Source organism: Mauremys mutica, chromosome 8, assembly GCF_020497125.1.
Source record: "Mauremys mutica isolate MM-2020 ecotype Southern chromosome 8, ASM2049712v1, whole genome shotgun sequence".
Lineage (NCBI taxonomy): Eukaryota > Metazoa > Chordata > Testudines > Geoemydidae > Mauremys > Mauremys mutica.
The window spans coordinates 58938013-58956456 of record NC_059079.1 but is presented as its reverse complement, the minus strand read 5'-3'; the positions used below and the strand labels follow the sequence as shown (position 1 = coordinate 58956456).

The following is an 18444-nucleotide window of genomic DNA, read 5'->3' as shown; positions in this document are numbered from 1 at the left end:
TTAACTCTGCTTCTTTGTGTGCATGTGTTTACAATATAGATTGTAATTCTGTGATCACATACTCAAAAATCGAATATATTTTTCCCTACAACCTTAGATGCATATGTAGCATCTTATGCCAGACAAGAATCCATTAAAAGTACACAATAACCCATAGTCAAACAATTTTTTACATATTTTGTGTACAACTATATGAAAATTTTGCTGTACCATATAGGTCACCTAATTTAATAGCTAAAGAGGTGTGGGCACACAGAGCGGTGCAGGGAGGAGGAAAGACAGAGAACAAGATCATGAATGAAGGGGAGAGATGATGGATGAGTAGGAAGGTTTTAATGCAGGGGTTGGCAACCTTTCAGAAGTGGTGTGCCGAGTCTTCATTTATTCACTCTAATTTAAGGTTTCGCGTGCCAGTAATACATTTTAACATTTTAGAAGGTCTCTTTCTATAAGTCTATAATATATAACTAAACTATGGTTGTATGTAAAGTAAATAAGGTTTTTAAAATGTTTAGGAAGCTTCATTTAAAATTAAATTACAATGCAGACCCCCCCCCCCAGCCCGGTGGCCAGGACGTAGGCAGTGTGAGTGCCACTGAAAATCAGCTCGCGTGCCGCCTTCGGCACACGTGCCATAGGTTGCCTACCCCTGTTTTAATGTCTGATCACTCTGCAGTAGATCAGGTTCCTTTTGTTTACTTTTCAGATGCTGACTAGAGACATGGTTAATCAGTCATCACAAAATATCTGCTGATTGAATAAGCTGGGGTGGTGTAGAGAGAATGGTGAGAAATATATTTTTATGAACAAGACAGTGAGCTAGAGGGCAAACCAATGAAGTAAAGCACTGGGAATGATTGTAAAGAAAAGGAAACAGATGGCAGTGGGCAGAGTGTACCACCAGCAGTACAGATAACACCTGGACCGAAATAGTCTTTGAATGGAAATGAAAAGCTGTAAAGCACAATGGGGCAGATAAACTATCCAGCAATGAAATTGCTGTGCAGGACAGATAAGAGTATCTAGCTTGTCCTAAGGAAGTATGTGCTTGACATGGGAACAGCAGACATTATAGCTTATGAGAGTGTCTGAAGTTACTATCCAGAGATGAGCTGGATCTGTTTTACAGCTGGATCTATTATGAAGGTTAATGGATGGCAATGGTATTTGCTTTTTTTCCTATAAGTAAGGTTACTGTACATGCTTGACTATAAGAAATGAGAATCATTATGTAATCAGTTAACTGCAGTGCTACAGTTATGCCTTTATAGAACACATTAGATTCTGTACTGAACCAACCTTTCATTGACTTTAGCAATTGACAAAACATTATGCTATATTACTATATGATGAGACCATGCATATGCTTTGGGCTCAGTTCATGACTAGTAATAATACTGATTCTTAGGGTTCATACCGCTGTCTGTGATCAGAACACTGTCGAAACATCCTAACACCAATCCTATGAAGTATGTAACTATATATTGTCCGTCTTATAGATAAGAAACTGAAGCCCAGGGCAGATCTGTTGCAGGCACAAAGATAACACATAAGAAGGTGGTCATCTTGTTTTTGTTCTCTTCAAAATAAACAATAATCAATGGATTGGTCATAATTAAGGCTATGTTTTAGTCAGAGGTATTTTTAGTAAATGTCACGGACAGGTCACAGGTAGTAAACAAAAATTCACGGCCTGTGACCTTTCCATGACTTGTACTGTATACCCACCTAAATCTTGGGGGGAGGGAAGAGGAGGCAGCCCGGGGGTGCCATGGGTGCTAGAGTGCAGGGCACGGCCTGGGACCCCCGCTGATGCTGGGGAAAGCGGTTGGTGGGGCTGGCAGGCTCCCTACCCTAACCCGGCTCCGCATTTCTCTCTGGAAGCAGCAATATGTGTCCCTCGCTCGGCTCCCAGGCGGTCCATGCGCTGCCTCTGCCCCGAGCGCTGGCTCCGCAGCTCCCATTGGCCGCGGTTCCTGGCCTGAGGGAGGGAGGGACATATTTCCACTTCCAGGGAGCCCCCCAGGGTAAGCGCCGCCCAGAGTCTTCACCCCCCCTGTGCCCCAGCCCTGAGCCCCGTCCCACACCCAAACTCCTGCTGCTGCTGGGGAGGGAGGCATGGTGGCCAGAGACTGCTCCAGCAGCGGCTGGTGTGGCTAGCTCAGGGGCTGCCTGAGCTGCTCGGGCAGCCCCCAGGCCAGCCGCTGCAGAAGTCACGGCGGTCCTGGAAAGTCACGGAATCCATGGTAATGTGCTAATCTTCATATGGTGAGCAATATGAGCCTCCAGTGCTGGCACCCACACAGGAAGTTTAAGGATGAGTTTCATGAAGAAGACTGAATTAGTGTATCTTCTTAATTTCCTCTTTTACTGTTGCCTTCCTTATAATTACTTTAGGTCCTGTCATTCGGTAGCTTATAACTCTTCTTTAGAAAGGTTATGTTCTTAGCAATTTCTCATGGTTTATAATTACATATTGGTATTTATAAATCAACCATACAGGAAGAGCCCAAATTAATTTCACTGATTCATAACACATGCCAGATCAGTAGCACAGAATCACTGATCTGTTTCTAGAAGGGGTCCCATGTTTCTCCTGTCCCCCAAACACACAGACAATCAAATGCAAAACAAACCACTGCACAAAATAAAATCTACAAAGTTTAGATGATATCATTTGGGGGTAGTTTTTGTGGCATTTTGAAGAAAAACCTTGTTTTGGCAACATCTGTCAAATGTATTCCAAGGGGTGGGAAATGAAAAGGCAAAAATCTCATTTAATTAGTGCTTCAGTTATCTGGAAAGAATTACCATACCACGGAGAACCTGTAATTAGTAACAACACAGTCTGTCTGTAAAATCTAATTGGAAGCAAGACAAAACAAAGTTGATTCTCAAGATTCCTTTGTGCTTAGAAAAGCTGTAATTGATGCAAATGAGGAAAATCCATTGAGAGATGAAGTCCTTTGGAAGATAGAAACTAAAGACTATTGGATTTGGACCTATTGAAGCAAAGTACCTTTTCTTTATCTATGAATTTGCTGAAATTTGTCGCTCTTTAAAAGAGGGATTAATAGCACTGGCTAGAGAGGCCAGTCAAGCGTGAATAGGCTCTGTGTAGATTTCACATACACCTCAGCCTTTGCTATCTCACCCTTTCCCAGATGGGAGAAGCTGCCTCATTGTGCCAAACTCTGGGGTTTTATGACTAGAGATTAAGGATAACATTTTCAAAAGTATCTGAATAGCCTTTTCAGAAGTGACATAGACAGTTAGGTACCTATGTCACATTTTCAAATGGGACTTAAACTCCTAAATCACTTAGGTGCATTTGAAAATTTACCCTTAATTCCCCATGTTCATTTTATTTGTGATTTAAATGGGTTTCTGAATGTGAGAGTGCAGCATCCCAACCCACCACCACCAAATTTCTGTTTTACATTTTTCAAAAGGGCAGGAACAGTCTAACCTCTTGCTTTCTAGCTTTTGTAAATGAGTCTGGTGCTTCAGTGCTCTGAATGGGGGAGTGGGAGACGAAATCTAAGAAATAGAAAAGATTCTGGCTGATCACATCTAAAATATGCCTGACTTGATGTGACTTTGATTCTCCACTTGCCCCAATAGCTACTGAAATAGAATGCTTCACATACAAATCTATAAACTGAATTTAGAGGAACAAGAATGAGAGAACACAAGAGTCTGTGGAATTAGAAAAATTTGTAGTGGTAGAAACTGCAGTTTGATTAGTCATCTGGGCATTTGTACAGTATTTTTTCCTCATTAAAACACCCATGGAATGCTGGCATAAGTTTGCCATTTTAATTGCGTAGGATCAATATTACTAATAGAGATGAGTCCAAATCAAAATATCAGATCCAAGTTTACAGGCCAAAGACCCCCATATTTGGTAAGAGTCAAATACTGATAGATATTTTAACCCCCTCATATTTAGGAGTGTCCAAACCTGCAGTTTTGGTTTGGGGCTCTCTCAGATTCCTGGCTCTACAAGCAGGAAGCAGGTTCATCTACAGAGTACTTTCTTTAGGTCCAAGTTACGGTGTTTCCTGCTTAGTTTTCATTGTTGCCTTATATAGTGGAATCCCTCCAATTGATGTTAGTGTGCCTGTTGTTGCTGGGTGTTGACACTGATGTTTCCTCTGTATATCTGTTTAAACTCTTTTTCATAACATTTGTCTGTTTTTTGGTTCATGGAACTTCTTCAAAGTCAAAGCACGCTTAGGAAATTTTGCATTTTTTGGGCAAAATGATGCTTCAGTCAGTTGTCTGGAAGTTTGCAAAGCCACTTCTGCTCCACAGATTCACACTCCTGCATTCCAAAATGTTGCAGGAGAGGAGAGAGACGATGGGAATGATGCTAGAAGTGGCTTTCCCACTTCTGTCATTGTCACTGGCTTTAATACTGCTATACGCTAACGGAATTTAGCTATGCTTAGGGCCCAGAATACTTTATGCTGCATCAGACCTACCTTATATAAAAAGGCCTTCTGATTTATGCAGTGGAACTACTCTGAATTACGGCCCTGATTCAGCAAAAGCACCTGAAGCAGGGTGGCCCAGTGGATAGGGCACTGGACTGGGACTTGGGAGTCTTGGGTTCTTTTCCCAGCTATGACACTGACCTGCTGTGTGACCTTGGGCAAGTCACTTCACTGCTCTGTGCCACAGTTTCTTCTCCTACCCTTTATCTACTTAGACTGTAACCTCTTTGGAGCAGGGGCTGCCCTTCACTAAGTGTTTGGTTTGTTCAGTGCCAACTACAATGTGATCTTTCTCAATTGGGGTCTTTAGGTACTACTGTAATACATAGAATTGGTAATAGTTAAGCATGTGCTTAAATCATCGCCATCCCGTAAGGCACTTAAGCATGTCATTAACTTTAAGCACATGCTTACATTCTGTTTCTATCAATGAGAATTATGCAGCAACATTACCTAGTTGTGAAATCATTCAGTATACATAAAATTAATGGGGAGCTGTATGCTGCACCTCCCCATCCTTGGCAATAAAATTCAAACAGTTCACCACACAATTAAAATATTAAATTTGTTGAAGGAGGGGGTGGGGGGAGAGAATGGCCACAAATCATAAGGGGTCCTGGGGCAAGTAAGCTAAATGCTCATCAGGAGATCCTGCACTAGCAGTTCTGCATAACAAGTGCCCATGGGCGGCAAGTTCCATACCCACGTGGTGCCTGGGCACCAGCAATATTCAGAGCCCAGGGGCCCAGCTCCACCAATGTTTGGGGCCGGGTCTCTTCCCCCCCCCCCCCCGGCCCCACCTGCCGCCCTCCCGTGCCTCCCTCGAGTGTCCTCCAGTCCCCCCTTGCTGGCCCCATGCAGGTCCCCAGACCCTGGAGGGAGCAGAGCGTCCCTGCCTCTTCTGTGCAGCTCCATGCTGCCTCCCTGCAGCAACTGTTGCCGCAGGGTCCTAGTGCCCCCATACTGACTGTCAGGTCAGACTGACTCTGAGCCTGCCCTTCCACCTCAGACCTTTCCCTTTTCCAGCAGTACCCTCCACCAGCACAGCCTCCCCCAATCACCACTTCTGCCCCATGCTGGGCAAGGAGGCAGCCCCATCCCCAGTGAGGCTACAGTCAGGGGCAACAGCAGGGGAGGAGACGCATGCAGCACCCCCCGGCACCCACCACAGGGGAGGCAAGGGAGATTCCTGGACCTGAGAGGGGCCCTAGGAGCACATGCGGTGACAGTGGTGGGGGTGAGTGTGTTGCTGAGGGGGCGGGAAAGGGGGGCTCCTCCCCAGCGCTTGCTGCTGCTGGAGTTTTGGGGGGGCGGAGTTTGGGCAGGGGCTGTCTCTCTCCCCTACCCCACCATTGTTGGCTTATTTGACATTTGCCCACCTATTGAGAGAGAGAGTGTGTGTGTGTGTTGTGGGGCAGGAGCTGTCTTGTTTATATGTGTACAGTGCCTAGCACAGTGGAGCCTTAATGAAGGCTTCTCTGTATTACCATAATATAAACAATTGGAATAATTATCGTCCCCTGTTTTGCAGCTAAGCTACCCAGGAGCAGGGTTCCATTCCTATAGAAGGTAGGACTTCTGCATAATCGGTCCCCCCACCCCCTTACACAGTTCCCTAGACAGTGCTTCAGCCCTTTCTGCTGTCCTGTCTGTGGGAAGATCCTTGTTTGTGAAGGATCTCCCTCTCCCTGCCCCTTCACCCTCTCTTATAAGTAGTTGGGTGAGAGCAGGTGCAGGAGACCTACTGAACTCCTGTGGGGAGAAAACAGGAAAACTAATATGGATAAGGAAGGCAAAATTGGCAGGTGGACAAGCTAAGCAGTGTGAGGAGGATGGAAAAATGGCATTTTTTGTGGATTTATTTAGTGCAAAGAGCCTTGCATGACAGCTTATCAAAAAGATGTCATGTGGTCATTTGCGCTGATGCATTGTCCTATTGCAGTAGACATGGGGTTCTAAATACCCCTCACAGTGTTCCTATTAAGTTATTAAATATCATTGCCCCTGTACTATAGATGGGAAAACTGAGGCTGAATTATCTGATGTGCCCAAATCAAGCAGTGTTAATGTCAGAACCAGGATTGGAGCCCAGGTCACCTGACCCGCTAGACTCCAGGGTCCCAGGCAGATCCCCTAGCCAGAATTTTCAAACTTGATTGTTTAAAGTTAGACCCAACACCTGCAGTTACCATTGATGTAAACAGAAGGAATGGATGTTTGGCATTTATGAAAACCAGGCTAATTTGAGGTCCTTAATCAAGATGTCTGGCTCATCATACTAGAGCTAAAATTTTTGGTCTTGGCCCCCAAACAGAGGACCCAGAAAAAACAAAAGTGTGAAATCTATCGAAGCTAATATTTTTGCATTCAGACTTTATATTTAACTCCTTGTCCCCCAGCTCAAGCACCCAAGAGCAAACACAGTTGATGGATTTTTTAAATTCATCCTTTCTGAGCTAGCTAATTCATACTTGAATTTCTCAGAGCAGAACTCATTTTAACAGTGAAAATTCCACTTTCACCTGATCCACCGTGCAAGGGGAGAAGTGGTAAAAATGAGGCACCAGTCTGTTTTGGTGCCAGATCCGATACTGAATCAGGTGACAATACTATCAGGTGACTAGTCAGCAATCCAGAAATCCTGTCTCAGTACTATTTGAAAGAATATATCCAGGGGCTTGGAAATGGTGTGAGCAACAGAACATTAGTTAAGTAATACTTGGTTTGATTGCTCCTTGGAATCTACCTCCACCATCAGTTTCTGCAAGCTGCTGCTTAGCACTTCTACCTGGAGGATGATTGCACCAAGGAAACACACAGTCCATGCTCTTCCTTCAGGTAAAGAACTTGGCAGGAGAGAACAGTAACTAAAGAAAAATGTCTAGGATTAATTCTGTAACTGCTGTTCCCCATCCATAATATTCTCTGTACCTGTAATGATCAGAACCGAGCCTTGCTGTTTGCATGTTCCAGTTGAGATGAATACTTTCTGTGACAGAGGAATAAGCCTGTTTAGACAATAGATTTACTGTGTGAACCACTCTGTTGCAGTCCTTTCTGTGCAATGAAGTGTCTTGAATGATTATGTGATAAATGAATACAACTTTTTTCATGACTGGAAAACTCCTCAGTTTTAAAAGAAGTGCTGTTTGTGACCTGGTCAGTGACGGAATCTGCAATGCACCAGTCTGGGTTAAATCTGTGCATTGAGCTAATGGCATACTTAAGAAAGGGACAAATGTTTTGAAGAAATAGGCTTACCATGCCTTCTAACTGGACAATATGCTGAAGAGGACTTTGCCTGTGAGGAATATCTGTTTGAAAGTGAAGGTGGGGAGTTGCAGCATACAGCTCCCCATGTCTGTATTCCACGAGTATTCTGCCTTGATGAAAGATTTTTCCTAACAGAATTGGCATGTGCAAAATGTCCATCTCCTGTCTGCTAACGAAGTGTCTGGTTGGGGCAGTAAAAAATGGGAGCTTCAGTTTTGGTTCTGTCAAATTGGCGTGCGCGTGTGCATGTGAGAGAGCGAGAGAGCATGGACTTTTTGGTATTTCTTTTTTTTAATTAGCATCTTCTAAGTGTGTATGTAAAACATACCTTATATGCCAAAAATGTAGTAAGCCTGGATTGAGAGATCTCCAGTAGATCAATATAAGTTCTAATGAAATCAATGCACTAAGCACAATACTACATTTCTGTTTATGAATTTTAACAATACTGAATGGAGAGAATTGACTAGCACCACATATACGGCAGAAGGGTATTGTGCAAATATAGCCACAAGGCTTTCCTATTGCACTTCAGTTCTGACCTGCAACAATGTTAGTAACACTCCACAATGCATAAACCTTTCCAGAGCTGAGACTGCAAAACTCCAAGGTTAGTTTAATGACACGAACAAGGGTCTGCTGAAGCCTAAACAGAGCCACCCAACTTTTGATGTAGCTCATATTTGAATCCAAGTGTGAAAGTCAGGTGCACTGATTCACTGTCATCTATTGCTGTGATTATTAGCTGTAAGTAGTTGAACTGCAGTTATTTACAGGGAAGTTAATTAAACCTTACTGACTTTTTATTTATAATTTCTTATTGTTTTTAGAAAATATTAAGTTTGTATAGCACCTTTTAGTCTCAACATGCTTACAAGTTCTATTCCATTGAAACGCAGTAACTCTTGGTATAGATGGCAGTATGAAATTTCTGTGCAGCACAAGGCCAGCTCTTGTCTGATGCAAAATGTGTCCTGATACTGTTGGGGTCTGCAGAAAGAGACAAGACTTTGGGTTTTTTCCCTCAAGTCTCATTTGAAACCTAAACTGTACAGAATGCAGTTTGCCTGCCTCAGAATGATGAAGAACTGAGGCAACCATGCAAGGATTAGAACTGTGCCTTCAAGGAGGCTCTATATTTTAAACAAGATACTTAGACCTCTCAGACATCCCCTCTGGCATTTGGGGCTATTCATATATAGAAAATTGCTAAGCTTCTGTTTTTTTCCTCCAATATAACTCAAGTAAAGGCAGATGACTTTTTTTGTTGTTGTTTTTTAAATTCTGCGGCCACAATCCTTTTACACCAATTTTTCAAATTATGGCAGGGAGCAAATTTATCTGGTTAAATCTTAAACCTCAGTAGAGCAAGAATTAATGGTAATATGAATACATAATCTTAACACTTTGATATGCTGTGCACATAATCTGTGGGGGTTTTCTTGGAAATGTATTACTACACCTTTCTGAAAGAAATCCCTGTAAAAGATTGTAAAGTTTATAAGAGTGGCCAGTGTTTGTCTTTTCATCTACAGTGAGAAACAGTTGTTAGTTGCCAAGAGAGGGAAGCTGCATGACTCCTTGGGATGGGCAGGTTTTTGGCCTGTTCTGTAAACAAGCTACTGTTTAAATCTGAAGAAAACTCTTACCTTCCTGAGCCATATTTTTACTGGTCAGGGCTCCTCTGATATATACAACCTTCTGCATCAGGCATGAATTTGCTGTGACTTGTTCAATTTTGTGCATACTTTTCTGTATTTATGTTGCTTGCTCTTGCTTCAGAAGCCTGCTTGTATTTACCTAGTTTTTGCACACTTACGAAGTTTTTTGACAATGAATAGCATGACACCTGATGGAAAACTAACTGTAAATGTCACCTTTTATGCAGCTCTCCTGTCCCAAGGATGACACTGACCCTTGTCTTAACTTTTCCAGTATAGACAAGGCTTAACTTGTTAACTAAATTGATTTAAAAATCAGTGTAGTTGAACTAGTTCAAACCCCTAATGTAGACCTACTACAGAACCCCATTTATCCAATCTAAATGGGTGTCTGACCAGGGCCAGATTGATTAATCAAAAATTCAGATAATCAGGAGAATGGGAAAGTGCAAGGCTTCAGCGCCATCTAGCAGCCACAGGAGAGTTCACCCACTTCTGGACGTGTCTGTGCTGAGAGCCGGATAATGGAGGGTCAGCTAAACAGGGTTCTACAATACTTCTACTGTACTTACACCTTTTTAACCATTGCTGATATCAGTTTAGCTAAATTGATAACTTACCGATGCCAGTATGGGTTTAATTGGTTTAAGTACATTATTTATAGCTATTGCACCAATTTAACTAAACTGATTTTAAAATTGATTTCATTACATTGGTGCACTTATCTAGAATAGACAAAGCCTTAAGTTCCCTATCCTGTGCTAGATGCCCATGGATTAGTAGCCCATCCATTTCCACTACATTCAGATAAGACGCCTTCGTGATCTTTTTATAAATAGAGCTTGAAAAAATTGCCTAATACTAACTATTCTGGAGACTAAGGATATATCCACACAGTAAAAAAGACCTGCAATAGCAAGTCTCAGAGCCTGGGTCAGCTGATTCAGGGTCATGTTATGGGGCTTAAAAAAAACCCAGTGTAGATGTGTGGGCTTGGGTTGGGTGACGTAGTTATGCTGATGTAAGTGTATAATGTAGCCCTAGCCTCAGATACTGAACTGGACTTATTCCAGCAAGAATATAGGCTACACTGCTACCTTGATATAACGGCACCCGATATAACATGAATTTGGATATAATACGGTAAAGCAGTGCTCCGGGGGGGAGGGGGGGCTGCGCACTCTGGTGGATCAAAGCAAGTTCAATATAACACGGTTTCACCTATAATGCGGTAAGATTTTTTTGGCTCCCAAGGCCAGCGTTATATCGAGGTAGAGGTGTATTTTGATAACTTGTTACCTTTACTCTAACTGATGGCTCTTTTATACTACCGGGGAAGAGGAAGGAATTATACTTGCTCTGATTATATCAGCAAAGTAGACAAAAATGTGTTTCAGCAGCACAGCAGAGAGATAATTTGTTTAAAAGAAAAATAATAAAGCCACTGAGGGAAAGTGGGTTATTGAGCTCCATTGGAGTTCATCTCTTTCCTAACAGGCACCTTTATGTCGCATGCAAATCCCTGACTCCCAAAAGAAGTCTTGGAGATGGGGAGGTCTGTATGTTCTAGTGGTAATTAGTATCCATTATGATCCAACTCAATGTCCAATAAAGTGCTTCTGGCTACAGGCTGATAATTACTGATGCATATTTGAGACTTCTTCATCTGTGTAAAAAAACAGGAGATGGAAGCATTTATTCATTTTGGTCTTAGAGGTCACTGCAAATATTTACATTTGAAGAACATTCACATTTTTGACAGAGGTATCTGCAGGTGGTACTGATGAAGTCAAGACCAGACAGGCCACTGAAAAGTTTTGCTTTGTAACTTTCTTTTCCTCCCTGCCACTCTTTGTATCACTTGCAAGGGTGGCACATTGTAGCTAATTCTCTTCCATTTGGAAAGGTCTAGAGGAAGTTTTGATTTTTGAAATCTGATGTGAGGGTCACCTTTTGACTAGTGCTCTGAGTCTCTCTGTGCCAGTTGGGTAAGAGACCCGCTTTTGTGACCATGAGCTAAAGGACAGTATTAATGGGCATCTTTGGCTGGCTTTAGGGAGTCTCACAATATCGGAGGATATCTCTGTTCCCGTTGTTAGTGAAACATACCAAGAAGGCTCTAAGAACAAGCTGTGGCTTTGCATGACATTTCTGAGCAAGTGGGTGAATGCTAAGTTTGAATAATTCCAGACAGAGAAAATGCTGTTATTTCCCAGGCCATGGACTGTCAGGAATGTTGTGGGAAGAAGAGGCTCCACATTGTGTCATGATAACTGAGAATCATGGGTTGGAAGGCATCCTGACCAGTACATGCATGGGGTTATAGATTAGATATAAGCAACAAAGCCACATTAGAGTGTGTATTGGTGCTTTGACAGCTGCCCAAGGAAGTGCACCAGTAAGCAAATGCTGCACCTCCTGACATGACACGTTTTTCCACAGTATATTTTAAAAAGTAGAAGACTGCTTGATCCATTAAAAATATACCAGACGCCTGCTAGTCCGAGATATATATGAAAGATGAGTTAGTGTGTTCCACTAGAAAAACTGATAGGCAACACCCTGATATTAAACCTAGCATTCCTGCTACCATAGGCTCCTGAGAACGGGGAGAGAGCTGGACTTACTGCCAGGACCTATGATCATATTTGAGACTTTATTTTTGATATCACTCTGGCTAGTAGGTGTGTGTTAAATTTGAAGCTCCGTGCCCTCTAGCTGTTGAGAGAAGGAAGATCTTTTTTAATCTCTTCTTCCCTATGTGGAGTCTTCTGAAGGCTGCGTATGAGCAGGGTTTCTGCTGCTTCTCTACCCTTCTCCCTGTGACTTCTGAATGCTGTGATGGGAGGCAATCTCTGCTGCACTCTCCCTGCTTTTGTTCCCCTGCGAATAGCTCCAGTGCCTTTTCTCTGCTGCTGCTGCTCATGGCTCTCTGAAGCAACACAAAATTGACACAATTCTTGAAAATTTCATTTGCTGCCTTTAGGGTTCTGAATAGAAGCTGTGAAACTGTTCACAGTGTTAGTGAGGTCACTGCCACTGATTTGGAAAAGCTGTGAGCAGCAACAGAGGCACTGGAGCTGTTAGTGTGCGAACCAAGGCAGACAACCCTCTGTTCAAATTTGGAACGTTATTTTCACAATCATAAAGAGTATAACCTTAACTGAATCCATTGAAAGTTTATATTCTCCCGAAATTGTTAGTGCCTCCAAAGTTGCTAAGGAACGCTGGCTGCCGGTGAGTGGAAAAGTGGATTTCTCAATCCCTGTCATAGAAAGAGAAATCAGAATTCTTTGAAACCGAAGGGGTCACTTGCAATGACTGGCTTTAGCAATGGCTGTGATAGAAAAATGAGTGAAAGCACTTAGGAGATAGCAGATGGGCTGGTAGCACTTAAATGCCTATTTTTGGATGCCTCTTTTTCATGCAAAAACAGCGTTAAATAAAGTGCATCTTTAAGGGAAGTTTGGGGGCAATTCAAGGCACTGTCCTGCAGAAAGCTAGATTGGTGCATAATGATGTCAAGTTTTTTCCTCCACATTTTGGAGGTCCCAGCATTCTCTAGGAGATTGGCACAATAGGAATTTCAACAAAAAGACAAAACCCAATGCCATAGTCCAAATTCACATAGGTCACACCATCAATCACTGGGTTGTTTTGTGTAAATGTCAGATACCTTCATGATCCTTGGATGAAAGAGAGCTTGTTACAAGGACTTTGCAGATTGCATTTCAAGTTCCTGCAACAGACTGCTTGGATACCCCATTTGCTCCCTCTTCCCCTAAGCACTCTCCCTCCTTATACATCAACCACCACTTATGGTTCCTTTCCTGCTCTGCCTGATATCAGCCTTGAGAAGGCTTTTAGATAATGGCACAATGGGAGAGGGCTGTCAATATATTAAGTATCTTAAAGTTAAATAGAAAAGAAATCTGTTTGAGACAGAGCTTAGCAATTTCACTGTGGATGTTTAAAGAAATATTTTAACTTGTATAGGGAACTTAATATACTGTGTTTCTTCAGTCTTTGAAACAAGGTTTACTCTTTTTTATGTTTGGCTTAAATTAAATCTTAGTACTATACATTATTCTTGCCATTTTCTCTCACTGGAATTGGGTAGAGTTTTAAAACACTCCAAGTAGCTGTGTATAGTTTAATCCCTCCTCCAATACAGCCATCCTCATTATATACTCGGGGGTCTATTTCCTTTAAGTAGAATCAGACAGTTCCTTTGGCATTTCAAGAATCTAAATTTCTTCATGGCAGATATAGCAGGATCGTGGCTGACAAAGCCAGATCTGACAACTCGTCAGGTCCCTAGAAAACACTTCCATTTACAGAACAGCCAACCCATGGTCTCAGGGATATTAACCCATTTTCACAACTGGAACTGGAGTGTAAGCCCTCTGTTTCTAACCAGGCTGAAATGGAGGATTTCTGAATGATGTAAAGCAAGAACTGGAAATGTATCTGGATGAGACCTTAAAAAGCCCATGGTCTGTCTACATAAATTCTAAAATTCTGATGGCTCTTTAAAGAAGAACATGGATTTATCCCAGTGCTCTAGGCTTTATTGTTCCCTTCTTGCTGTTGTACAGTGTTGTATGCACCAGTTATCTGCTGCTCTCCACCCCAGACATAGCTGCATTTCTGTCATGCTGAAGATACAGTTTTAAAGTGTTTTGGGATCCTTCAGGATAAAACGTGCTATGTCATTATCAAACTGTTCATTTTACTGGGGACAAGCGTGGAGAAAGGCCGGGGGGAGGGGATGGAGGGAGATTACTGTTAGTTCACAAATTGCTTTTCTAAGGAATCCTATTAAACTGAGATTGCCCTGTCCTTCCACTTCCCCAATAGTTAAGTATTTCTAGAGTCAGGTCAAATCAATCTCTGTATAGATGGGCTTGTTTACTTTTTTATACCATTGTTACTGTCGGGGGCGGTTTTTAACCTAAAGGCCTGTACTAGCATGAACCATGTACCTAGTTCTTGGTTTCTGTGTGTGGTAGTTGGCTTTAATTTTTTACTTAATTTTAGAACATCAGGTGGGGACAATATTATTTTTCATTCCACAGTCAATTTTGTCTGAGCACACAGTCAGTACGTTTCTCTCCCAAGAACTGTCCTGTGGCTTTCATGCATATTTCTCATGTGAGCCTTAGCAGGGGGTGGGGTCATCAAAGCTTCTAGTCCTACTGGGAAAAAATTGCCAGGGCGTGGGGTTTGTTGCATAAGAGGAGAAAGAACAGACGCTTATCTGAAACAGAAGTAACACAGAGAAAAGGAAGAGACATGTCACTAAGGAGAGAGGAATTAAAAAGGAAGAAGAGATCATGTTACAAACAAATGAACAAAACAGGAAAAACTTTGAACAAACTACAAAAGGTGGGAAAGAGCATGTGGTCTGTTTACTATCAGCTGTTCATTAAATTGTAGCAATAGGCTAAGTGATTTTGTGTTTCTCTCATGTCTATTCTCTTCTGCTCTGGTGCCCAGACTGGCAGGTGGGATCTGCTGGGAATCAAACTGTGGATCTTTAAATTGATCAAACTTGACATGCTATCCTCAGCAGTGGCATTATAATGTATTAAAGGCATCATGCCAGTAGCAGGGACTGGAATGTGTGTTTTCCCCATTCTTTCTCTGCATGTTTAAGAGCAGCTTTCATTCTCTGTTCTAGGGAAATGCTGCTGTACCTAGAAATCAAACTCTCTGCAATTTTAAAATAAACTAAAAAGACAGCAAGAAAAGATCTTTTATTTCAAACTTCACTATTCCTCTTTCAAAAGCCAGAAATCGCACCCTGAATAAAAAGCAATCCCAGTTCAGGATCCAAGGAGATAAAATGTGCATTGTTTGTTTGAGAAAATCATCAGGGCTTGTTGGGAGTTGTATATTTTCCTGAGATGTAGAGGTAGCTGGAGGTAGTAGTATCTTTAAATATAAAACACAATTTTATGACACTGGCACTTAAAGTGGCAGCAGGTGAGGTCCTGATTGATTTGAGATTGTACTTTCTTGGTGTCGATCTAGTTTTTAATACTTTGGACAGTTTGTGATAGCAGCCTCTGAAGTCAGCACTTCTTAGTTTTTATATAATTGATTTTAGATTTATAGATTTTTGAGACAGCTGCCTGAAACCAGTGGCTTTCATTAGTTTAATACATCTGTTATTTAACAGCAGATTTCCCACCCCTCCCACCCCCACTGCCTCCCTGTGTGCTCATTGTCACTCACTCCACCCACCCTCCCTCAAATCCCCATGGGACAGGAAAATGAAGTGTCTACCCACCCCTGGTAAATTGTTGACTGTTAACATGGGAGACTGCATGTGCCAGAATGCTGCAAGAGAAGGAAAGCAAGTGAAGGGCAGCTATTGTTTAACTGAAGCCAAGGAGCTGGTAGACATGCTTGGGTTTGACTGGCTTTGGCTCTGGCTTTTCTGCATTCCAAACTGTCTGAAAATAGAGAGTGAGTGAGGAGTATGCACAGAGCATTCTGACTTTCTGGCTGTCATGCTGGCAGGATTATGGTAGAGGCACTAGGAGCATCACAGAATGCAGTTCACAGGTAAGACCCCTCATGATATTAACCACACAAGTCTGGAAACGTATCACTGCTGTATTCCATTGAGGTTTGACTGGATGAGAAGAGAACAGGTATTGTGTTAGAAATGTAACTATGCATGTAGTTAAGAACGAAAGCCTTGCTTTTCAGCCTTTCCTTGGTGCCTACTGTATACATATTTTTTGCATTACTTTATCAGTGTTGTACACAGCTGCTATTTTCCCCAGAGATGTTCACATGTGCATTCATCCTGTCAGGTGAAACACAAGGGAGTGGGCAACATGGGTATCTGTCTTTCACCAGTGCAGGCAACAAGGGCTGTAGTATCCCTCTAAGACCCCATGTGGGAGAAGAGAGGTCAAGAACCAGGACATTAACATAACTAGTTTTAATATTTAAAATAGTTGCTTTCTATGTGAATTCTTAGATTAAAGAAAAAACCAAACTCCTCTCTAAAAACCCCTTACATAATTAGGATAACTCCGGAAGAGCAACCTTCCACGTAAAATTAGATTTATGGATAAGGGCAAATGTGCTTTACTTTCTTTTTAAGAACACATTGAGTGACATTCTTAATGTGCTAGTTGCAGCTGGCACTGTATGTTGGAGTTAATATAAAATTTTGCAAGCCTAGCTTCCTGTTCACCAGGAAGAGATGATAAATCAAAGGTACTGTATTCAGGAAACCCCACAGGTGGTTCACACAAGCAAGAGGCTTTTTCAAAAGAGTAAATTTTCCTACTGCTGTTTTGCTTTTCTGGCAACCTGTGCTTTAAAATATATTGTCATAAGATAGTAAGCTGGAAACCTTCAGATTTTGTGGTGTTTGATATTTTTAGACATGTGCCACTGACTACAAAAATCAGTAAGTATTGTATGAAGCCAAGCACTGAAATCTTGGAATAAGATGTTGACCACCTTGGAGTTGTCTTTTAACACATATTGATTAGAGAGCGGTCATTCAGTTATTTCCTGTTTAATCCCTTCACCAGAGACAGAACTGCTAGTTCGCTCAGGCAAAGTAACTTTACATTGTGTCACCCTTAGCCAGTGTGACGAATAATATCCAGCAGCTGCTTGTGGTTAGAGAATGAAAACATTCTACATTTATTTTTTCATATAAGTGTGGATTCCTTAAAACAAAACAAAACAAACATCTCATAACCAGCTAACAGGGGAGGCTTACAGTAGAGTTCATGCTCCCTGCCTAGTTTCATATGGATGATCAGAGGAAGGTGGTGATGTTTAGTGATGTTCTTTACCTTTCTTTAGGAACTTCCTGGGCAGGGGAGAAGCAGCACAATTCTAATGAAAGAACTGTTCAGGAAAGCTGCTGTCAAAATGATCTGCCTTTACGCGCAGATGGCTCTTTACAGTGTATGGGAAGGAGTTGGCTTTGTTGTTTGGATACAAGAGAAAGAAAGGCCGCCCTGTTGCAATGAGGCTTGACCTGCTCTTTCACATTTTCTAGTACCACAGTAGCTCTTACCATAGGACAATGTGCGAGTGCATGAGTTAGAATTTTATTAATAACAGCATAGCCTTGTGCCAAAGAGCAGAAAACAAAAAGTATTACAATAAAACTTAAAAATTAAATCCAAAGTTATAAAATATTGGAATACTCATAAGTACAGATTTAAAAAGACATACTCCAGTAATCCACATATGATCGCCATGCGACTTGCCTTTTCCTTATTTTAATGGCTGACCAAGCAAATAGGGCAACTGCTTGGATTACAGATACACTATCAGCTCCTAACAAATATTCTGTTTTCTGAGAGGTCAAGAAAAAGGAATCTGGGATAAAAATATGGAAAGCCATTTTGACCTCAAATGACAATGTAATAAATAATGGCATAGATCTTCCACCTGCCCTAAACCAAATGGACAGAGTCAGTTACGTTTGTTGATGCCAGTTAATTGGCTTTCTAAGTAAGCTATCTGGATGAATTGAAAACTGAGATCTGTAAAGACCCTTCTAAGCATGTTATTACACAAACTGTCTAGTTGTCTGGCATTACCCAGGAGTCTTTTTAACAAGGGGGAACCAAGATGATGTATCTGAAGTAAAAACATCTGCCTTATTTAGTTGCTTATTAATATCCTCTGTTCTCTACTTGACTAGGGATTTTACATTTTTAAACTTAAATCTAATAATTACCAATTTTAAAAAACCTGGAGGATGCAAAGAATTTTTAATGTATTCTAACCAAGGAAATTTATGTGTAAAAGTCCTGCTGAGCTGCATCTCTAAGCACAACCTTGCAAACCGATGAGTGCGTACTATGAATATTAAGCCAAAAATTAATATTATGGTGTTGCATTTTGGACAGGGTGTTAAACTTTCACTTCAGCTCATTACAAGTGCATTTATTGACATGCAAGAGGGCTGTGGCCTTCAATGTAATTATCTGGAAGGACGTTGTTCTTCTAGTACAGAG

At 41.7% G+C, this 18444-nt stretch overlaps 1 protein-coding gene across 4 annotated transcripts in view; it reads left to right on the top strand.

Moving 5' to 3' along the window:
- Nucleotides 1–18444, top strand: part of RASAL2 (RAS protein activator like 2) — a 279206-nt gene that overhangs the window by 156978 nt on the left and 103784 nt on the right. The gene's annotated exons all lie outside the window — the stretch shown is intronic.